The sequence below is a fragment of the Amblyomma maculatum genome, chromosome 10 (assembly GCF_055883805.1).
Source record: "Amblyomma maculatum isolate TAMU_Amacu chromosome 10, ASM5588380v1, whole genome shotgun sequence".
In the NCBI taxonomy this organism is placed as follows: Eukaryota; Metazoa; Arthropoda; class Arachnida; order Ixodida; family Ixodidae; genus Amblyomma; species Amblyomma maculatum.
In genome coordinates, this window is record NC_139353.1 from 49,934,015 (window position 1) to 49,957,849 (window position 23,835).

The 23,835-nt window shown below is 44.0% G+C and overlaps 1 protein-coding gene across 1 annotated transcript in view; it reads left to right on the forward strand.

The window, feature by feature from the left end:
* Window positions 1-680: 680 nt before the first annotated feature.
* Window positions 681-23,835, forward strand: part of LOC146176350 (neuroglobin-like) — a 240,764-nt gene continuing 217,609 nt past the window's right edge. Inside the window, exon 1 of the mRNA XM_084582699.1 lies at window positions 681-3,360. The gene's annotated coding sequence lies outside the window, so the exon portion shown is untranslated. The remainder of the gene's footprint in view (window positions 3,361-23,835) is intronic.

Below are 23,835 nucleotides of genomic sequence, written 5' to 3' on the forward strand. Positions count from 1 at the left end.
GATGATTTCGTTCAGAAAAGAAACGGAAAAGGCAGTACGGAAAGCGGCCTCAACTGACAACAGTCAGGGGCTGTGCATCGAGGGAGCCCTGAATATGGATCATATAAAGCTGTCGATAAGTTCGTGGCTTTTGGGCACAGGAATAAATTCAGTGGTGGAAAATAAATTCTGCTTTGAGAAGCGTATGTGCAATAACTGATGAAGTAACAATTAAAGCAGGCGCCTGCTATCAGATTCGATTTTCTGACTTTTTGTCTGTGTGCACATCGCCAGCTTCCACAGGACCCGCGCCTCAAACGCGTGCGAGTTTAAGTGCAACCTGCGCCGGGCAAAGCAGGGCCTACAAAGAGAAAGACAAAGCAGCCGGCAGCGCTGCCGACGCCATGCTTCTCGTCAAGTCCGCCAGGGGCGGCTTTCCGCACTCGCTGAGGACGCTTCCCGTTGTTCGGTCCGTGGTGCGAAGGAGAGAGGGAGACGAGATCGAGCGCGCACGCACCGAGGCCGGCGCGTTTCCTACCTGACACCGCCGAGAGAGATTCCGGGCACCCGACGTCGCTAGCGCTGCGCTCCGCAACAGAGGGACGAGGAGGAGAGTAGTAATTCTCTCTTCCTCTCCTCTCTCTACGTCGCAGCGCGCGGCCCTCAAACGGCCGACGGGCGCAGTACCCAGCGCGGTTGATTCTTCGCCGTCGCCGCTCTCGACGGCGTCTGTTTTACGTGCCGTCGTGCTTCTTCACTCCCGCCTCCTGCTGTTGGCAAAGGACGACGCGACCCAAGCTGCACACCTGGCCAGGCCAGAGAGTCGTCCGTAGTCCTGTGGTGCGCGTGTGCTTCAGCCGCCAAGGGAGCTTGTGTTACTGCCGTCGATTCGACGAGTGATACAGCGAGCGGTCGCGCGGCGAGGGCGCTTGTGTTTTCTTCAGTGACCGATTCAAAGCCCCCGCCGTCGCTTTGGTTTCTTTCCCGGCCTTCGACTGGTTACCGCTGTAGCAACTGCTCCGTAAACCGTCAGGGACCGCGCGCATTTTTTTTTTATTTTTGCAAGTGCCGTGGTGTTGATTCGTTTCCCTTTTTCCTTATTGCTCTCTCCTAGCTACTCCTCCTTTTTTTTTTCTGTTTTGGAGTCATCCGCGCGCGTTTTCGGGGTTTTTGCGGATAAATCTAGTTTACCGCTCTTGCCGCGTTAGCTATATCAAGACGTGCTTTCCATATTTTCGCTCCTTATTCGGCGACGCCTCTATATTCTGTCACTTTTCCTCAGTTACTTAATCGTTCTACGCTAGCTTCTGGGGCAGCTGGCACAGGAAGCTCGGAATACGGATCCCTCGTCTTACCATGAACCTCCTTTCAATTTTTTTTATTTAAGAATGGTTTGAATTAAGCCAGTCGTGACTAAGTCAGCCATTTTTAACACTGGACAGTACCTCGATACTCCCATCCTAGATCCATTTCGCGGGAGGAAATTCAACTTTTTTTTCTTTTAAGTGCAGCTAACCTTTTCTTTTAAACCTAGCAGAAAAAAAAAATATTTCTTGTGTCCGCGACAAGCTGCCGTAGTTAGCAGCGTTGTTCTAGACTTTTACAGAAAGCCATGAAGTGCGCCGACGCGTTTCGAGAGAACCACATTACTTCGTCTCCCTTGCTGGAACGCCACCTTTGGGCTGCCCTACTGGCGACCTTATCTGCCTTTTAGAAAGCAGCGCGCTCACGGCATCGACTCGTTGCTTTCACCAAGTGTGTTTCGTCGCTAGACGCACGCAGAGCAAAGCCGACAGAAGGGCCACACCGCTTCGGCTCGCAAAGCCGGCGAGATTACGATTGCGCTTGTCCTCGTTGCCCGCAATCCATTCGCGCGACTTTATCCTTTTCTCTCTACGCAACTAGGAGACCAGTGCGGCCAATGGGTCACTAGCTGGACACGAAAGGGGTGAGGTTTTTCTTTCGGTTTATTGTCAGCAACCTTCGTCGGTCGCGGTGAGGCTTTTTTTTTTTTTTTTCGTTTCTCGTAATTTTTTTCTTTGCCTCGTTTTGTAATCCTGTGTTCTTTCTTAGCTGTTAAACCAATATTAATACATCCACGTTTAAAACTGCCCAGATGGAACTCTCTGTTTTCATATCACCGTACGCCACGTAGTTTGCGTTTGCACATCATTCGCTGGCCATACGTGGAGTTCGTCACTAAATTGGCGCGCACCTTGTCTCTTCTGTTTGGCCCTGCAGGCTCGCCTTGCGCTGTTTTTTTTTTTTTTTTCCCCGAGCTGTGAAGTAGTGGATATTAAGTGAAGCTAATCAACCGTGCTAGTTCCAGTAGGCGCTCCCTGAAAGCGCGCCACTTCGGGGCACTCTTCCGTGATTCTCCCAACGACCTCAACAAAAGCACGGCCGGGATTTAAATCAGTCTTCGCTTCCTTTCTTTGCATCCGCAAAGCCCCCTTCAACTTCAAGCGCTTTTTCGAGCTCCTTGTGGGAAAAAAATAGAGGCCGTCAGCGCTGAAATTCGGATATCAGAAATTTCAACCTCTTCAGTGAATTCAGCTGCCACTGTCGAGTTTTCTCTGCGCTGTTGGTTGCAATTTCTGTTGAAAAAGCGACTTAGACAAAGAGGTTGCGCTTTAAGGTTTGAGCTCTGATTACGTACAAGTGAAGAAGCTGCGGCTTCTCGAGACATCTGTCGCGCAGCTGCATCAAGGTTCGATAATACAGCTCTGCCGAGAACTGGGTAGCCCAACAACCGGACAAGCGAAAAGGGCTCGCCAACTTATTTCAAGGACGGCCTTCTTTGCCTAACGTACCGTTTGTAAAAAGGTGTCTCTCTCTATATTTTTTTTCCTAGGGGCTTCTTCGATTGCGTATTTGAAAAGCGATTATATCCTTCCCCCTGTTGCTTGAATTTTTCTGCCGTGTACATCCAGCCACCACCCGAAGAGTGGGTTACACTCTCACCGACTCTTCTCGGCGGTGCTTTACGGCGTCGACCTGTTGCGTACACGTGTACCATTGTTTATTACTGCAACGGCCAGCAACGGCTTCGTAAGCACTTCAGCAGTCGACAACTTCGTCAAGAAGTTTTCTGTAACCTCACGTGAGAAAGTGCTGTTGTGAGTGAACGTGGTGTTTTCTTCCTCCGGTTTTCTTTCCTTGTTTATTGTGCTTAGTAACACATAGAAGAAGACCATCGGTAGTCTCGTCTTAGCCGCTTTGACGCCTTGCTATCGTCGATAAGTGTTGTGGAGAAAGACAGGCCTTCCGCATCGGAGCCACCAGCGGAGGCGTGTCCAACCCTAACCGTTGGCCTCGTGCGCATGACACAGCGTCCACACTCTTGCACTGCTAATCGGATTACAAGGAACTCTCGAACAGGTAAGTACCCGAGGGACTGCCTTTTCTTAATTAGTATCTGCTTTTCCTTTCGTTACTTCTGTAGCTTGCGTCACTCGAGCTTGGCTGAGAACAATATTTCTTAACGCCAGCGTAAATACCTCCCAGTCGAAAAAAAAAATACAGAACTGTGTCAAAAATACGACAAAATATCCTGTCATTCTGTCGTAACCATCAGATTTTTCTGTAGTTCTGTAGTACTTTTCTGTAGTTTTTCTGTAGTATATTTCTGTTGTCTGTAGTTCTGTAGCACTTTTCTGCTGTAACAACAGAAATTTCTGATGTTACTAGAGAATGTTCTGTTGTCACAACATGTTTCCCGTCCAAAACCGCACAGAAATTATGTCGTAACATCAGAAAATGTTCTGTAGTTTTTTCCGACTGGGCTACCTCGATGCAATGTAGTGTATAGCTGTACAAAGATAGTAGCTGTTTGAACCAGAAAACGTAATTCTTTTCGTTACCGTACATCCAACAACAGGACGCTTGACGGGGTTAATTGCTATCATATGAGTCTATAATGATGGTAAATTCGGGTTATTGAGCTCACTGCAAATCAAGTTTACCACATGTTCGAGTAATATAACGTGGAAGGGCAATGGAGTTTATTTAAAGCTTGAATTTTCCAGATGATACCATCGTGCCACAGTGGAATGCAAAGAAATGTACATGAAACAAAATGTCCGTGTTTTCTCGTTTCTGCGTTCACCATGTGTACAGCGCGCACTTCGAGTCAGGAACTCTGCTATAAATAACTCACGTATGCTTGCCCGACTGTAAACACCATAGCAGGTGCCCCTCGTGAAATATTTCAAGTAATATCTAGCGTTGCATTTCAGCGATAAAGAGTTTAGAAGTTGGAAAGTTTCACATAGGAAATGAAAGCACTCGGTTGTCCTGCATGGCAGGCGAAACTCGACCACCAGTATGAACGAGGGCAAAGGGACCCTGCTCTTGGCTGATCGTAAGCTGTATTACGAGGCGAGACCTATTCACAGCCTCTTACGGCTGTACTACGTTTTTATTGTTCGTGCCTTCTTTACGTGCGCATGAAAATATATTCCTCGCAAGAAATCACAATTGCACAACAGCGCCGAAGAATGCTAACGCAAAATAGATACAACTCACAATGACGTGTTGTATGCAACTGTACTTGCATCTTGACGTTTGAAATTTGAAATTCCGCCTTCCGCGACTTTTGTGAAGCCTGGAGCCCCTCTCACGATTCATGTACCCAAAGGTAGCAGTATTGATAACGTAGATCAATTTTAAACTTATTATTACATTAATTTTACATGCACCGTAAGCTTACTTTAATGCTTATAGTTGAAATGCACCAGTATTTTGTACTTTTAGAATCCATCGTCCACATGTTTTTGTAACCCGAGTGTTTCAAGTCGTGTTGTGAACAAACCTTGTTTTTTCTTTCGATTATCGCCTTCTTTATGTAAAGGTAGCATTCAACGTCTGTTTTACTATAATGCCGAACGGGGCTGCTGGTGCCTACATTAAAAGACAATACTCTACAATTTAATATTATTTAGGATCCGGTAAAATTTTTAATGAAGAAGGAAAGAAACCTGAAGTTAATTTAAACGAACGCTCATATTAGCTCAATAAATTCGCGTGTACGTTCAAACGTATTATGAAAGAATTGCGTATTTCTTTTAGAAGATAGGAGGAGTGCTTATTTCATGCTTTTCTAGTACAGATTTGTTTTTTTTTTCTATTTTCTTCTTTGCCTTATATTTAATCTGCTTGTAAAGTAATCTATAAATATCGTAGATCGTTGCTATCCACTGTTAAATAGTTCTTTATTTTATAGTTACGTTACTAAAAAAGAAAAACTTGATGCGACGAACACGTTGGCGCCATTTGCGGTTCCTCTCGAATAGTGGAAAACGCGACTTTGTAGTAGTCCCACTCGTCTGGGACACAAACAAGTTTAGCTCCCACCGTCTTCGCACGTGTTAAAGCTGCTTCCCGCAGCCTTGGGTACCAAAATAAAGTCTGGCGCATACTGCCGAGGAAACAGGGCTGACTGAGTGAGCGCTCCCTGTCCGAAATCCGCAAAGTGTACCACATTGTTTTCTTTTTCTTAGCTTATATACAGTTGACGCGCCAAAAATTGAGCTTTAACGACAATGATTGCGCAACTTATGCGCGCCAGAATGAAAGAAAAGCTCGTGCGTGTCCAGTATGTCAGCCTTTATTCAAGAGCGACCACAGAAATATTCTCCCGTATTGTTAACAAATAGCTAAATAGATATTAGTGCATGGGGAGACTGGACCAATTTTCACACTGCTGCAAGGTTGCTGTGCTTTACGCTTCTTATTGAAAGTTAAAAGCCTTGTTTGAAGAATAACTGGCTATATATATATATATATATATATATATATATATATATATATATATATATTGTGTGTGTGTGTGTGTGTGTGTGTGTGTGTGTGTGTGTGTGTGTGTGTGTGTGTGTGTGTGTGTGTGTGTGTGTGTGTGTGTGTGTGTGTGTGTGTGTGTGTGTGTGTGTGTGTGTGTGTGTGTGTGTGTGTGTGTGTGTGTGTGTGTGAAGAAGCCTTGCAGATAAGCAAAAAAATTCATAACTCTGCGTGGATTTGAAAAACTCATAACGCTTTACGCATTGCGGCGTTGAAAATACGTGCCATGTTTGTAATCAGTCTGAAATCTCACAGATGCTCTTGAGCTGAGAGGGATGTCGTAGGGTTAATCTCGATCATCTGAGATTATTCAGCATACATTGCCGTTGAAGATTACATGGCGATTAGGCCGCCGAAACCATGAGGTCGATAGAACAAACACCAAAGCGACTAAGACACCAGGACTGCATCATAATAAGGATTAAAGTACACGCTGAGAATAACTCAGAAAACCCGCTAATTTACTGACGCCCTGAGGTTCACCAGTAAAAATATCCTGTGAATGAATCGCTTTTAGGATGTACAGCCTGGCTCGTTTTGCCACTTCGCCGGCCATATGTCTCGATATCTGCATGTCTTGATTTCCGCCAAGCTTTGGATTGTCACATGTGATAGCACACACCACTAGACAGCTTGAAAGCAGGACACTTGGCCTGTACACTTTCGATGGGGACTCTATGTCTTTAGATTTTAGTTCGTATTTTAGTCGGCATGGTTCTGCTCTAAGAATGGATCTTGGTTTGAACTTGAATTCTCACTTGGATCTTTAAGCACTGAAAGCTTAGAAGGACTGGGTGAGAGTTGGCGAGCAGTTGTATCCGCCTTGCTATAGATAGGAAAAACAGCACGAACAATGTGACGATACTAACGAAATCTTGATGACACCCATAAAGCTGAACTCACAACAGCCGAAGTGACTAGTACAGGACGGCGACATGATACCGCTGTGGCAGGGATCTATTCTCTTATTTTGCTCATAGGCGTCCTAATAGACTTCTACATGGCGTTAGATTTAGAATGTTTTGTTTAAACATTGTAGTGCAACCATTCATCGAACTTTGCGTCATGGACTTCAAACCGCTTCTTTTCCCATCTAGCATGTATTGACTATCTTAGTAAGAGGTAGTTTACGGTAGGGACTTGAGGCGATGACATAATGACTCCAGTTGTGTGCCTTCAAATCATGGTTTCGGCTCATCCATGCGACCAATCTTCGCGAGTTTTTTTTAGGTAGATGCTCCAAAAATGGAGAATTACTGTTTTCTTTTTTTGTTTTTCGTGAACGTGCTACTGTTAAGGCCGTATAACAGATATTTGCTGTATCGGAACCGAATTGTTCCTTTCAAAGCTGCCTGTAGTTTCACGCACAAATTTTTTCGTTGCAAATTTGGAATATCACAAGATAATTTCATTACCAATAAATTGGATACTGTCTATAAGCCTCCAATGCATATTGGAATTTCACTTCTGAAGGTTCTCTTGCGCTGGCAACAATTAAGACTGCCTTTGAAATCATATGGTGCGCGTTTATTTTTAAATCAGTCGCGAAATACTGTAAGTATGCTCGGGGGAGGACCCTGCGGATATATTGATTGTTACGGAGATTTATACAATATTAAAAAAAAAGAATGTCACGCTCAAGAACTCTTTCACATAATTCATCTAAGTCTTCTCGGTATGAATAGGCAATATTAAAGCAATAATAAAGAAATAGGTTATTAAATGCCAATATTAATGCATTAGAAAGGGTCCACTTCTGCAACTACTCCCGATTGTGCCAAAGACCAACTCGAAGTCCCGGAAGCAATGAAAATAGATTTTGTTTTTCTCTTTTACGAATTCCTTGCAAATATCCCCTCAAAGCTTGTTAAAAACTATTCGGACGCTTCCTCAAAGTCATTTTCTTGCCATTGTACAGCGTCCTCACAGTTACACCGAACATTCCTGTCTGAAAGCACTAGCCGCTGCTAACACATATACATCACAATTCACATGCGAACTCTATCTAGTATTGAGCACACACGGCAGCGGGCGGATGGTATGACGAGAAATCGCGACATCTGACACGAAGGGGATGTCACTCGTTTAAGTCCATAGCCTGTATCATTGTATTTTTGTCGTTCTCAATCTGTCGCTATGAAGCAATCAAGTCCAGCTACTTTCACTTTTACCTGTTATGCTCTACTTGCTTCTAAAGCGCACTTCGGAATCAAGAAATAGTCTCTGCCTACAAAAGTAAAATCATGCTTTTGCAAATTCAGCTTTCCATACGATGTAATATACTGTATAAAAACTGCACCGACAGCCTATTGGATTTGCTCTATCAGGATTTCAAGCTCATCAAACGCGCTTTATTCGTTTCGTGAGCGCTTTAAACCGGTCTTTAATTCGAACGTGCATTTGTCCGAAGTTCCACTGATGCGCTGTCACAATTCACCTTCTCCTTCAATTAGACTCAACGGTCGAAATAACGTCATCCAGAAAGGAAAACGGTACTCGGCTCCATTTCATGCGTCTCGACGCGATCAGCTCCGAACTCGTCGGTAACGAGTCGCTATATGACGAACCAATATTCGGTGTCTTTTTACTGCTCGTATAGCTCTCAGACTCGAACCTCTCGGAGTCCCGAAGAGTGTGAATGCTTTTTACTTTGCTTCCGCGAGCCATGCATCGTCCGAGTGATTGTCGTCAGTGTACCTTTACGATTTGGCATGAACAGTGTGCTCACTTGAGCTCTGACTTGTTTTATCTCTTGTTGTTTTATAGTATACTCAATTTAACAGCGGTTGACGATCGATGGACACTGGCTCTTATTTGGCTTAAATTTGTGAACCGAGCGAGCATAGCAGTGCTCTTTCCGCGTGTCATTATGCAACGCGATAATGCGCGCTTGCTGCGTAAGTAAAAAATATAGTGCCATTCTTAATCACATTCGTTTTCGATGATGAAGAATAGCGCCGAATGTAATTAGCTCACCTTGTATAAATTACGAAAAACCTTTGAGTTACTCAAGACTACAGAAGTCGGGCATTTTGGAACCAAAGCGCTGAAAAAAAAAAAAAAAAACATAGGTAAAAGTACAGGAAAACCTGCGTGGTGTATCCAGAACCACCGCAATCCTCCCAAAGGGAAGTGATAAAATTCCAATCAGTAAAGATGCCAGGCTACGAGATGACATCGCTGTACTATTCACTGCGAATTTATAGGAGGCATTCAGAGAACTTTATCATGTAGAGTGGGTTGTAAAAGTTAATGGGAATTACCTTAATAATCTCCGATCCAGTGTTGGCGTAAATGTCTTGCTAGGTAATATCAGGCGACAAATTCCAAAGCATGACCAACTAGTCGTGAACCTGACCGGTGGGTCTAAAAGGTAAAATCAAGAATTTTGAAATAACCTTCAGTAGCCTAGGGAATGCAGAACAGTTTGTGACAAGAAGCGAAGCCTTAGGAGTTTCGAGAGAATACGTCTAAATTTGCCAAGTATAAACTTGCCGGACACATCATGAATATCACGTTACCGTCATCCTTTAAAGGTTAATGAATGGACTGTAAGACAACACCACCAGAGCAGGCCGCAGATAAGGTGGTCCCAGCAGTTTTAGGGCAGGGTTATTACGGGAGAAGCCTTTATCCGGCGCTGGGCATTACTTCTCTTAATCTGGTTCCACATAGGTTAAAGGTATAGGCGGAACTTTTTTAAAAGTTCTGCTTATAACCACAACATATGCGAAACCAGATTAAGAGTGTAGGGCAAATGCGATGACGATAATGGCTTTAGGCTCACATATTGTTCTGGACATTTTAGGAATATATAATGTACGCTCGTAATAATTAGTGTGTAAATCACTCAAATTTCTATATTTTCAGTGAAGTTTGCAAGTTTTAAAATAGAGATCTTCGAAGGACAAAAGTGACCACTGTTCACGTCCAGAGCAATTATAGGCACTGTGTTGTTTCTGGTTAGGTCAGGAACAACAAAAATTTGGAGGCATTGGACATAAGCGTGCGCACGGGAACTGCTGTAAAATATGAGCTTTTTTTGTAGCATTAACGGAAGGAGCGGTCCGTAAAGTTTTAGCCCACTCACAGATCTGCATAAGCTAGAACGAATATTTAAAGATGCTGAATAGGGCTAACGCGTTGTTCCTTGGTGTCAAAGTGGCTGTGCCCGAGTGAGCTGCCCGGAAACCACAGGATCTCGCCGGCGGCATACTGCTGGTTCCTGTGAAACGATCTCCAAAGAGAATTGCAGCTAACACCAAAGCAAATTCTTGCGTACTTCTGGGCACGTATGACATGGTATATGGAATGCAATGATATGGTATGGTATGGTATGGTGTGGTATGGTATGGTATGGTATGGTATGGTATGGTATGGTATGGTATGGTATGGTATGGTATGGTATGGTATGGTATGGTATGGTATGGGACGGGACTGGATAGTATACGGTACAGTACACGGCGTACAATGTCCCAAGGCAATACGGATTATAACGGATTCAGTATGGGAGAGCTCTGGAATAATTTCTTCCGCCTGGGGTTATTTAATTTGCTCTGAGGTAACCGAGTTATTTGGAGGAATAGGGGAGAGGCCTTCGACCGGCTGTGGGTATATATAGCCAGACTTACGAGGAGGATGATGATGATGAACTGGATCTGAGGAGGAAATCGTCTGTAATTTTTGGCCAGGTGACATCCTGCGCCTTTGTGAGAGATTTGCTCCTCGGGAGAGGGGAGGGAAGATGAAGTTAGGTTACGGGTATGACGGACGTGTAGAGGGAACTACACGTTCCATCACCGGCATCATGAAGGGGTTGTTCCAGCGCCCGGATGGAGAGTCCTCGGGCAAACTTGTGGGCAGCCTCATTTCCAGGAAGGGAAGAATGGGCTGGTGTCGGAGCGGTTTTGTCGTTTGAGAGGCAAGCAGCAATATCAGTGAATTAGGAGATACTCTGCATTTGCTGTAGTTACTTATCGCGGTTTTCGAGTCCCTGACAATATGTAGAGTTGCAGTTGAGCTTATCATGAGGGCGATCACTGCATCTTCCGCTTCCTCTGGGTCACAACCTACCCGGACGTGAGCTGTTGACCTTTGAAGCTTACAGTCACAACAGTAAAGGCATTCCGGTCGGCTTTTTCGGCTTCATCGACATGGAGCCTGTCTTGTGGTGAGTAAACGCGCAGAGCCGCGGAAGGCTCGGCTGACGTATACTTCTAAGAGTAAAACCATAGTCCTTCAATAGAACCCTCGATGTTCTTACTTGTACTCACCGTCCGCAGGTGTCCCCAGTCTTCTACGTAAACCTAATTTAGTTACCACTGATCAATCTCGTTAACAGCTTACCAGAAAATCATCTGTTCATATTCTTCAACTAGACATGCATCTTAAATAACCACCAAGATGTCAACTCATAATTCCACTCACATATTCAAATATCAGCATACAATACCATCCAAAACATCATCTAATCAGTCAACCTCACGCGTATATTCCTATACTGCAAGACTAGAAAAGAGGGTATGGTATATATACCGACTTGGGCCAGAAGGGACACCTTAGTGCAAGGCTACGAAAATTTCGACCATCTGGGAATCTTTAATGTGCACGGATATCGCACAAAACACGGCACCTTTCATATCGCTTCTATCAAAACACTACAGCCGCGGCCGGGATAGAAGTGACGGTTGGCACCGCACATACCGCCACCTCACCCGTGAGCGGGCATTACGCATGCGATCTCAGCGTGGCAGGTGCGCTTGGAGCTTGCTTTGGCACTGTCCTGATGTGCGCATCCGCATTTTCATTATACGAGACGCTAAATGACTCCACGATTCGAGTCCGTAACCCTCCGTCTTTTCTACCGAACTATAGTTTTTTTTTCTGGGTGTCATTGCAGTGTACTTTCGAAACCGGCCGATGGTAGCATTATCGCAGTTTGTTTTGCGTATTTTCGATCATAAAAGAACGCTTTTTTTATGTACATGCGTAGCCTGGTTTCTTCACAAGGTTGCAATTTTATGACGTAGGATAACATGGGCTGTTCCTCCGTGTCCGTTGAAGCTCTACGCCCTCTTTTGCTGTGTTTATTTCCATATATACACCGGGTGTTCCTGTTTAATGCCACCAAGGCCTTAAAAAAAAGTACGGCGAGTCCCAGTGCTGTCAAATCAACTAAGGCCTGTTTAGAGCCGCCTATGCTAATCTTTTGCTCGTTCACTGTAGAGTTTATTAATTAGTAAATACCGATTCGCTATTTTTGTTTTTAATGTTTGGATTGAGAAAAAGGGTGTCGATGCAAAAATAGACTTGGAAGAACTGTTAGCTACTTTGCGGTTTCCATCAAGCTAGCATTTACGTAAAGTGATTTTTGTCATCAGCCAAAGACGATACTTGGCAGAATAAAAAAACAAAAAAAAAAAAAAACTTCCTCGTGACAGCGACGCATATACAAAGCCCTGAGACGCGTCCCGGATAACGAAATAAGCTTTTCTCTGCAGTGCTTCCTCCAATGAAGCTAGGTTTACGCAATTGGCGAATGATTTAAAAATAAGAGGTGGTGACTTTTTAGGCCGGGAAATAAAGCTCCGTAAGCGATAGAGTGATTAAAAACAACGTAGCTAACCGTTTTTCCAGGCGATCTACAAATTTTGCTTTGATACTTTTCTTCTAGAGCCAGTATTTAAAAATGACTATTAGTCTACTGGTTAATTAATCTAGTTGAACGAAAATGTACTGAAAATTAGCATAGACGAGTTTGAACATCTGTGAATTGGTCTCACTGGGTATTTTTTAAAACTTCCTAGGTTACATATAGCTGGGACACTGTATATGTATGTATGTATGTATGTATGTATGTATGTATGTATGTATGTATGTATGTATGTATGTATGTATGTATGTATGTATGTATGTATGTATGTATGTATGTATGTATGTATGTATGTATGTATGTATGTATGTATGTATGTATGTATGTATATTGTCACGTCTCGGTCTTCTATATGCGTCAATATATATATATATATATATATATATATATATATATATATATATATATATATATATATATATATATATATATATATATATATATATATATAGTCTATTTTGCAAACAATGCTCTTCTGCAACTGCCTCAAACAAACTTTTCTTGCATAAGGCCCTCAGGGACCTCTTGCCCCGCGTCAATTTGATGGCTCAGGGCACATGCTGTGCACAGAAGTGCAAATATGGCGCGAAACTTCGATCCCCGGCAAACTCATTACGCAGCCTTCAGTCATTGGCGGAGAGAAAGAAAAAAGTTATCCGCCCTTCGCCTCTTTCACTGCTTCAGCCCGTGTCATCGTCTTGTGTACCACCCTTCTCCGTCATGTGAGCTCGGAGCTGGGCGGGCAACGAACACTTCTCGGATGGCGGGAGCTGTGACGTCAAATAGATTGCGATTTGCGAAGCCGTGGTTACTTTTTCTTTTTTTTTTTTCCTTGACTCAGGCCCCTTCGTTTATTCCCCGCGCCCGCGCGCAATGATACAAAAGGGTGAGAGAGAAGTGTGGAAAAGGCTAGAACAAACGAAGAGAAAAAATAACTTGTAGCTCATTTCTTTTTATGTTCCGGGCCACCTCGAGAACGTACGTATATTGTCGAAGAGATCGCAAGCCTACGGTAATGAGCCATTTCTGCTCCTTTGCCCTGGCACTTATACATTGCCCGCGGTCTGAAGGCGCTGTAACGAAGGGCCGGGAATTTATATACGCGCCTCCCTTTCTGTCTTTAGGTTTTTAGTTTTGTTACGAAAGATTTCGGAGGAACTATGCACGCATATACGGTAACTGTAGCTGCTTTAATGCATTCTTTCTGCTGCGAATGGCGTAAAGGGAAATTCTTACTCAAGTTCCTACGACGCTTTTCGTTAGCCAAGTAAAACTTTCCCGAGCTGGTTGGTGCTTCATTTTTTTAAACTAACAGCCTGGCGGAATATATGAGCGTTTACAAGTGAACGCTCTCTTTCAAACGTGTTGCTGAGAGCGTTTTTATTTTTCGTTCCTATTAAGAGACCGATATTTCTATTCGTGTTTTTTTTTTTTTTTCGCAAGTCGTACGGAAAGAACTATGTATGAAGATGGGCCAAGGCCGGTTACAAAAACTAGCGTGGTACTTAGCATAGGTAACTACATGATGTAGGATTAGATACGCTACATGGCCGATGTGTATTTATGAGTGCGATGTCACCAATTCATGATTTTGCAAGTGCGGCATCGCAGTTCACATTAAGGTATCTAAAAAAATGTCTTACGCAAAACTTAATACCGCTTACAGGTTAGTGAAGAGACGTTCTCGACGGTAACGCAGGCTTCCCTATTGAAACAAATTTCTATCAAGCAGAAACCTCATACAGACTTTATTATAGAAGATCATACAAATATCTCACAAATGTCATACATCTTACGTTCTCATAAAGAGTGTAAGATATTTGATGGAATACACGGCATTGCTGTGATATACGTATGATATTGTATGAAAAATTATTTGCGAGGTTATTGCACCATAGAACTATTTTCAATTGTGTAACTACACTTTTGAATGCCTACCTGCTGCAATTCTTTGTAGTCACTTAGATCAATTATTTCTCATCGTGCAGTGCAAGAGCTCGTGAAGGCACGTGCCGTGATGACCATAAGCCTTTGAAAGAAGGGAAAATAATACTCAGCATCCCTTTTGTAAGTACAGTCTTCAAACGAGTGAGAACTAAGTCCTCCTTAACAACTTCGCTTGAGGCCCCGGATGTTAGGATTAGTGCCAAGTCTGGCGTACTTTGTTGGGGCGGGTCAGTCGGGCTCTTGGTACCCGTACCGTGCTCAATGGCAGCGTTCCGTTTATTGTTTCGAATCGAGAGCACCTAGCTGGGTGTTTTCTTTTTTATTTTTCTTTCGCTACGTGATACCAAGATCTCGCCTTTGGGCTCCATCTTCGTGAGCATGCCCTTTTTCGGGCGCTCCTCCATCTACTTTTATTTGCTTCCGATAGCGCAGTCATGACTCACCGGACGCACGCACCGGCATAGCTCCTACGCGGGAGCAAACTAAAAGCAAACTTCATGCATGCAGCTACAGCAAATACCGTGCCCGTCCCGGTCGACAGCCAACAAGATCTCCGGCGCTGCGAACGCGGGTGCGGACTAATGGCTGAGGCTATAGCGAAAACGACTGCGGTGAAGGGAACTTTTCTCGCTCTCTGCAGTCTCTTTGCAACCCTCCCGAGCCTTCTTATGTTTGGTGGTGCTCCTGTCGAATCGAAGCGCGGCCGCGATTGATTTCCGATGCAAACAACGCGCGACGTGACTGCTGCCTGCAACGCAAGGGGGCCGACCGCTTGCTTCGTTCTAGCTTCGCTAGAGGTAGGAAATGAGATAAAAAGGATGAGAAAAAAAGAGAGAAAGAAACAAACACGAGAAGAAAGAAAGCAGTAAAGAATGGAAGGAAGGGAGGAAAGTAGGAAAGAGGTAAGGAAAAGAAAAAGAAAGCGAAGAAAGGAAATAATGAAAGAGGTAACGAAAGGAGAAAGGAAGGAAGAAAAAAAAAAGTGAAAGTGGCAAAGGAAGGAACAAGGAAGGACGCAGAGAATGAAAAAGTTAAAGCAGGGATGGTTGGTTTGCTTCTTTGGTTGTGGAGTTTAATGCCCCTAAGCAAGTAAACCCGTGAGGGGTGCCATTAAGAAGTGTTCCGGGTAAATTTCGACCACCTGTGGCTCCTTAACGTGCTTGATATCACGCAGTACATGGGCGCCTTGCGTGCCGCCTGCGTCCAAACACGGGCGCCGCGGCCGGCATCGAACCCGAGTTGCTTAGCCAAGCAGTCGAGAGCCCTAACTACTGAGCACCTTGAGCCACCGCGGACAGAGAGAAAGAACAGAAAACGGAAAGAGAGAATTGGAGAAAGAAGGCTTGAAAGAAAGGAAGCTTAAAGCAAATAAAGGAAAGTAACAAGGAAGGGCAAATGAAAGAACGACGACATCAATGAAAGAAGAAAAGGAATAAAATGATTGAGAGAAGAAAGAAGGAAGTAAATAACGAACGAACGCACAGACAGCAATTATAAATAGACGAGGAGTGAAGAAACCCAAGAGGCCAAAACACTAACAGAGAGGAGAGAGAAAAATGCATGCCTAACATACCAGTTCCTATGTCATATGATAGCACAGATGTCGAGGCAGTTGGGGATTGTTCTGTTACTCGTTCTGTGTCACTGCGCAGTGCAGAAGTTTTTCCGAACTCTTGAACAGGCCCTGAAGACAGTCTAGTCGACATTTTATCGTGTTTCCTTTCTATGCAAGACGGCGATTGTGTGTTGATTCCCTTTTCCAGGGCAAACGCAGCGGGCAGGCTTCGCGCACTTGCGCGGGAACGCACACTCTCCTTGTGGAAGTGTGGCCAGTTTGCGAACTGCCGCTTAAAATCCCTGGACCCTGACCTAAAGCTCCGGCTTCCACCTAGCCTACTCCGACGCGAAGAAACTTTGCTGGGCCGCCTGTGGGTTGTCGTAGAATTCAAAAACTCGTATTCTTTTATGATAGGCATGACAAACAGCTCTGCATGAACAAACTGTGGGTGCGACTAGTCTATAGGCCACATTCTTTGTGAGTGCCCTATATACAGCAAAGAAAGACAGTGTCTATGCCGTGCGCTGGAGCATCTAGATGGAAGTCCATTGACTGAAATTAAGATTTTAGGTCCCTGGCCACGGCGATCTTCTGCGGTGAAGGCCTCCCAGGCACTGCTCCGCTTTATGAAAAGCACAGGCCTAATCGAAGACTATGAGTTTGGTGTTATTTTATGTGATATGGACTGTGACGTGATGTGATGTGACATGCCTGTGATGTGATTGTACTAAATTCACCCATCCTTCTCTCACAACTTGTATATCCACTCACCCCTTTTCTCCCAGTGAAGGGTAGCAAACCGGTTTCTTTTACGGGTTAACCTCCCTGCTTTTCCTCCTCATCTTCCTCATCCTCCTCCTCTTCCTCTTTCCAATGGCTGAGCGCCTTACTGCTACCCGAGGACGGCTTTCAGGAGCGTCAGAAAAGGCACAGGGCCGCTATTGTCTCCTTTCTATTGCCGCAGAAAAGACCAGAGCGCGTCGGTGGTGCTGACCGCTTTTGTCTTGACTGAGTACGTATTTTTCACGGTATGTCGACATCGAAATATATGAGCCCAACCAAAAGCCGGCCGTTTCAAGGAAAGCTGAGCCGGACACCTTTTTCTTTTTTTCTCGTCCCATCGTAATAAAAAATGAACTTTCTTTCAACCATTCGATTCTTTCCCGCGAAGTTGAAAGTTTTCCTAACATGGAAGACGGAGATGCTGTTCCGCGGACAGCTTGCAACATTGCCGACTGGAGGTCGCGTACGTGACTTTGGGGCACCGTGCTGTAGCGAGAAGGCTATTTCATTCAAAATGACGAAAATATTAGATAGGCTCTCGCGGGCGATGGGACTGGTCGAAATCTGAGTTGTCTTTTTTGTTATTTCAGTTTACTTATACGGGTTATAGGAGTCAGATAACGTGAGCTGCCTCGGGCAGAGAAATAAACACATCATTCAGTGCTCCATATCCGGATAGAGAGCAAGAAAGATTCTTCTCGTCGACACTTTTTTTTTTCTGGGAACCAGCGTTAAGCGATACTGGAAAATAATTTTATAGCGGCTGTGTTTTCCGTTATCTAGGCTGGCATCACACGTGTACCATGTATGCGCAGTCAAGTCGCATTTGGTTTCGGTGCTACCATCTTTATTTGCTACTGAACAGCTATGGAAACAACCTTGCATACGGATGCCGAAAGAATAAATCATAAAAATCATTAGTGAGACACTTAATACAATCTGTACGATCAATGACAATCGTAATGCTTGAAAAAAGAACGTAGCGTAGAGATGGCAACGACAGGCGATGTTAGGATGGTTGATACTTCACTCAGCCTTTTCATTGTCTGTCTCTATGCACGTTCTTACTGGAAACATTGTTTGACAATCTGGACCCTTCTGAAAACCTTATCAGTGACAATCAATTGGCTGTACGCCTCACCTGGCTTGGCTCAGTTCGCGGCTGCAACAATTTGCCAAGTAAGGGGAGATGAATTATTTGGGAAATGCGCCACCAATCAAAGTGTTGTTTAGCACGCTAGAACGGTTATTCTCACAAATGTACTTGAGTGCAATCAGGAAAAAATATCTGACCTCCCCCCCCCCCCCCCTTCCCCCCCGATTTTCGATTTTTATCATCGGCAAAAAAGGTATACCGTGACTCCTTCCAGGTCCTTGGCAGGAAGCAAATTAGGCGTCTGTATAGTTAACTATGTCAAATTAAGCGAATTTTTCCAACCACTTGATTCAAACGAGTGGCGTCAAAACACGAAAACAAATCGGTGATCCCCGTTTGCCCTATAGGAAGTGAGCAATGGTAATAATGCCGATCCGCGAGCACACGCAGCACAACTCACTTGATACTTTACTGTTTATTTACGACAATTCCTAGGGGCGGTGATACTGCCGTTCCACGTTTGGTAATGTGCCTGAGCATTAAAAGCTCATTTTAATTTAAATCAGCTTTCTTTGTCTTTAAAATATTCTAATAGATGTAATTTCGATTTCTCTTCAGTGTCACCTATATGTTCGATCGCCTGGGGATATTTAACGCGCACTGCATGAAATTAAGAGAAGCAGCGTTTGTGCATTGTGGAATCATATAAATGCAGTCATCGCGACTGGGATCAAAGCCTCGTGTGTCCCTATACGGCATCAGCCAAGGAGAGTATAGACGGCAAAAATGAGATCGTCCGCGATTACTGAAGGCGCCGGAATGCAGACTTACAGCACCTCCGGCGCAGGCCGTAAATTAATGGTATTGCGGCCCGGACTTGTTTTCAATTAATCGACTGGCTTCTCATCGACGGTATCTTGTTCGACATTGTGAAGTTCTATAAATTTGCAAAGCTGTTCGCCTTTGTTGAATAGAATTTTGAATAGTATTTGTTGAACAGAAAGACAAAGATCATGGCGTCTTTCCCTATCAAGTCCTGGGGCATCAAGGGACAAGAAGTGGAAGCTGTGACAGATTTTCTCTTCTTGGGCTCCAAGATTACCTCGGAAGGAGACTGCAGCCATGAAATTAGGAGACGTCTGCTTCTGGGAAAGAGAGCAATGGTTAGCCTGACCGCCTAGTAAAGAGCAGAGACATTAGTCTGCCAACCAAGATCCGTATAACTCGTGCTATGGTCTTTCCAGTTGTGATGTATGGATGCGAGAGTTGGACTGTGAAAAAGGCTGGACGCCGAAGAATTGACGCGTTTGAATTGTGGTGCTGGCGAAGAGTCTTGAGAGTTCCTTGGACTGCCAGAAGATCAAATCAGTCGATATTGTCGACCGCAAACCCTGTCTGCTCAATTGGAGGGTCAAATTCTAAAGTTAAAGCTCAGCTACTTTCGCCATCTGATGAGAAGAGAGGAGTCGCTGGAGAAAGATTTGTTGTTGGGAAAGGTTGAGGGTCGCCGGAGAAGGGGTATGCAGCGAACGCGATGGTTAGATGGCATCCTCGAGGCACTGCAGAGGAAGTTATGTGATGTTAGGAAGATAGTGAGAGACCGGAAAGGTTGGTTGGTTGGTTTGTGGGGTTTAACGTCCCAAAGCGACTCAGACTATGAGAGACGCCGTAGTGGAGGACTCCGGAAATTTCGACCACCTGGGGTTCCTTAACGTGCACTGACATCGCACAGCACACGGACGCCTTGCTTTTCGCCTCCACCGAAAAGCGGCCGCCGAGGCCGGGATTCGATCCCGCGTCCTTGGGCGCAGTAGTTGAGCGCCGTAACCACTGCGCCACCCCGGCGGGCGTGGCGTGACATGGTCCATAGGGTCACGAAGAGTCGGACACGACTGAACGACTGAACTGAAATGATTTTATCCGACTCAAATCATAAAAAGAAATTTAGTTAATCTACGTGTTATCCGAAAGCTACTATTGAATTTGAAAAAACCCGAATGCTTGTCAGCCCGGCCGTTTGTTCACCGTCAATTTAGAATATTTCCATGTACAGGGTCAGTGCAGTCTTGAGCGTAAATACGCGAAGATGTGTTCGCTTTGTTCAGTGTCGTTGCGTCTAATAAAACAGCGTATTGAAGCAAAATAGAGCCGGAATTGAGGAACTTGGAGGTAACGTTCCGCGTCACCTGCAACATAGCTTCACTGCATGACCGCGTCAAACGGAATGGCGCTTTGAACTGAGGGTGCACGTACTCGCGTGTTCGCCCTAGTAGCGGACGACCCTGTACCTTCAGTGCAAAAGTGTGTTCTCTTGATTCTGAACATCGAACATGTCTCATAACTTGCATATTATTTCCGTGCAGATTGGTAATTTGCGTTTGTTCGCACTCCACAGCGCCGGCACGCGGCCTTGTCGCTAACCAGTGACGCGAGAGGCGGCCTGATGTTTCTGCATCAGTTGTATCGGAGCGCAACACAATATTCCTGATCATCGCAGGCGCTTTTATCGTCGTGTCTGTAAACTTCTTCGCCGCCTTTCTCTTGAGCATGGCAGAAAGCAGCAGCCATTGAGATCTAGAGGGCGATCGCCGAGCGCGCCTGTTTCTATCAGCACCATCACGTACGTGCTTGTTTGCGCGCGTAGCCTATCTTAAAATCCGTTTCGTGCCTCCCACTCCCAGTGCATCTTCGAATTCGGACGCTCTATCACCCCAATCACTAAAACAAAACAAAAGCAAAGAAAAAATGATGTAGGAATAAATGCATGCAAAGCTACACGGTGAATTTGTTGGGACCAAGGTGGCACCTGATTGGTATTCCATCCACGCTCAAGCTTCCTGAGGCTTGTGTATCTTTAAAGAAATGAACACAAGCATAGCATCTTAATAATGAGCTCTGTAATCGATTCAAAACCTTCGCGCAAGAACAGCCCAGAACGAATCACGTGTTACTATCGCGCAGCTACAAATCTCTCTCAGACGTAAATGCTCATCTAGATATTGCTAGCGTCCAATTCAACTTTAAGTTTAAAATGAACGTTGTGACGTGAATATAAAGCGAATGTAGAATTTGTATACAATGTTACAGTCTGGCCTTCTTTGTAACTGCTTGGTTTGTTCGGTCGAGCGTATTCCCGCAGGCTAGTGAAAGAGTCGTTTTCTTCAGCCTTGATACCTTTCCCTGACACGTTCAGTCAGGCGAGCCGCTTACCTCAACAGGCAGTTTCTACACTTCGATTACGCGTAGTTCTACGCTTCTACGCTTGTTTTCTACACTTCAGATTGTTGATGTTCTTTTTCAGCTGCTGACGTCGCTGGCTTTTTGTAGCGCATGCTTAAGTCTTAATGATGAGCAGATTGCCAGGCCCTGTTCAAAGAAATGAAACCAAGTCAATAATAGTGGCACTCTTTCTTCTCACTTAAAGATAGTAACTCTGCCCTCAACGCCATAATGATATTTCTAACAGCTATAACGAAACGCACTTGAATCCGCATCCTCGTTGAAGGTTTGAAGGTTTATTAAAACGAAATACAAGTCAATTATAAGTGCATAAAAAAGTTTGTACAGTAGGAGGTCCCGAAGTAAGACTGTCTGGGGGACCTCCCATCAGGAATACATGAGTATAAATACACAAGTGTGGCAGAGGATCTAGAAAAAGATATAATCAAATTGAAACCTATTAAAATTTCGGTAATGAATAAGTTACACAATAGTAAGCGGGCGTAAATTATCAAACAAGAAAAAAGAAAAAGAAAAAAAGCAATCAAAGGCATACATCAGGCAAAGCGCAAGAACATTATGAAAAACACAAAAATATCAGACATGGAATGGGAAATGGATGGATGCAAAGATAATAAGAACGGAAGCAGAGACAGATAAGAATGTTCACAATGACAAACACTTTGACCGTTTGCTGTCGGAGTGGGGAACAGAAAATGCGATTAAGGTAGCCTTAGGTAAGGTATGAGGCTGAATAGTTTGATAAGAGATGTTTTTTTAGTAGAGTGTAGAAAGCGGGTTGCGAACGGGCTGACTTAACTGCTAGCGGTAATGAATTCCAAGTTTTTATGGCGGAGAAAAAAGTAGTTTGTTTTCCGTAATTTGTGTTTACTTTTGGTAGTAGCATATTATTTTGTTCAGAGAATCGAGTGTTATTATTATTAGCGAGGAAAGATTCAGAGAAACAGAGAAGTTGACAATTATCATTGCGAGCGCGGTAAATTAAAAGACCTAACCTAAGATTAAGGAGGCAATTCAAGGAAAGAATGTTTAGGTCAGAGTAAAGGCGTGAAGCAGAGGCTGTGTATGGGCTGAATGATATAATTCGAAGCGCTTGGTTTTGAAGATGAGAAATACATGATAAATGGCATGAGTAGTATGCAATAATTAAGATGACTGTTAATGAAGGCATAATATAGGGATAGGAGAACATGGCGTTGAAAAAAATGTCTAGTTTTTATTAACACCCTTATTCCAAAGGAAATTTTTTTACTAACAGATTTGGTGTGTAAATTAAACTTTAGGTGACAGTCGAGCGTGATGCCGAGAAATGTAACGGATTCGGAGGCAAAAATCATATGATGTCCCAGACAAATGTGTGGGTTCGTGATAATTTGCTTTTGATGAGTGCGGAATATCATGAAAGTGGTTTTTGTAGGATTAAGTTGTAGCATGTTATTTTGGCACCATAAAACAATATTCTGTAAGTCTGTGTTTAATTTGTTTATTAGGCGTGTGAGATTACTATCCTTAGTGAATATCGTTGTATCATCCGCATAAAGTATACACTTAGTGTTAGTTAGGAACAAAGGCAAGTGATTTATGTAAATGAGGAAAAAAAGTGGACCTAAAATGGAACCTTGTGGCACTCCTAAATTTATAGTTACAGGGTCAGAGAGCGTGTCTTGTAACTGGACAACTTGTGTACGGTGAGTAAGGTAACTACGTAAAAGGGCTAAAGTAGGCCCACAGATGCCAAGGGATTCTAATTTAGTGTACAGTATTGTATGGTTAATTGTGTCAAAAGCTTTAGTGAAATCTAAGAAAGCAGCACCGGCAAAAAAGCCATTATCTATATATTGTTTAATACTGTCTGTGAATTCTATTAAAGCTAGCTCTGTGGAGTAATTAGGGCGGAATCCAAATTGCTCATCTGCTAACAGTTTGAACTTAAGGAGGTAATTCATTATGCGATTGACGATTAGCTTTTCTATTACTTTACTAAAGAAAGGTAATATAGTAATTGGACGGTAATTAGTTAGGCATTCTTCGTTGTCTTTTTTGAAGATTGGTATCACTTTACCCTTTTTAAGTTCAGCGGGAAAAACACCAGTCCTAAATACTAGATTTCTTATGTGACTAAGAACATTTGACAGCTCAAGACTAACCAGCTTTATTTTGAAAGACGGAATTCCATCGATTCCAGGAGCAGTATTTTTTAAGCTAGAAGTTATCTGAAAGACTTCATCTGGTGCTCCCTTTGGGAAACACATTGTCAAAGGTTTCGTGTTCCATGGCTGATAGGCAAAGACCTTCAGCACTGAAATGACGAGGGTTTCGGAAATCGGGTCGAGGTTTGTTTACGCCATCGGATACGGGCAAAGGGAGCACTGTTTCGACACTATGCGTCCTTGCGCAGAACAACTGGTCGCCGTAAGGCGGAAACGAGGACGGGCATCACAATGCGACGCCGGTCGTTTATGTAAGTTCAAACGCTGTAGGAGCACACTCGGAAGAAGAACAAGGCAGAAGATCCTCCTCTAGGCAGAGTGTTGCAAACTGTTTTGCGTCGCGACCGGAGAGGACATTTGGTGACAATCGCTGGGCACTGGATGTAATTCCCCTTGCTCGATCCGCCGATTCCCTTAATGAAGCATTTAGGGATCAGCGACGTCCTACTGTGTTTGATCTCTTTCAGTGCCCACTTAGCGTTAGCCTCTACAAGCGTGCATTTTGCTGCTATTGCGACTCTGCACTTCCTAC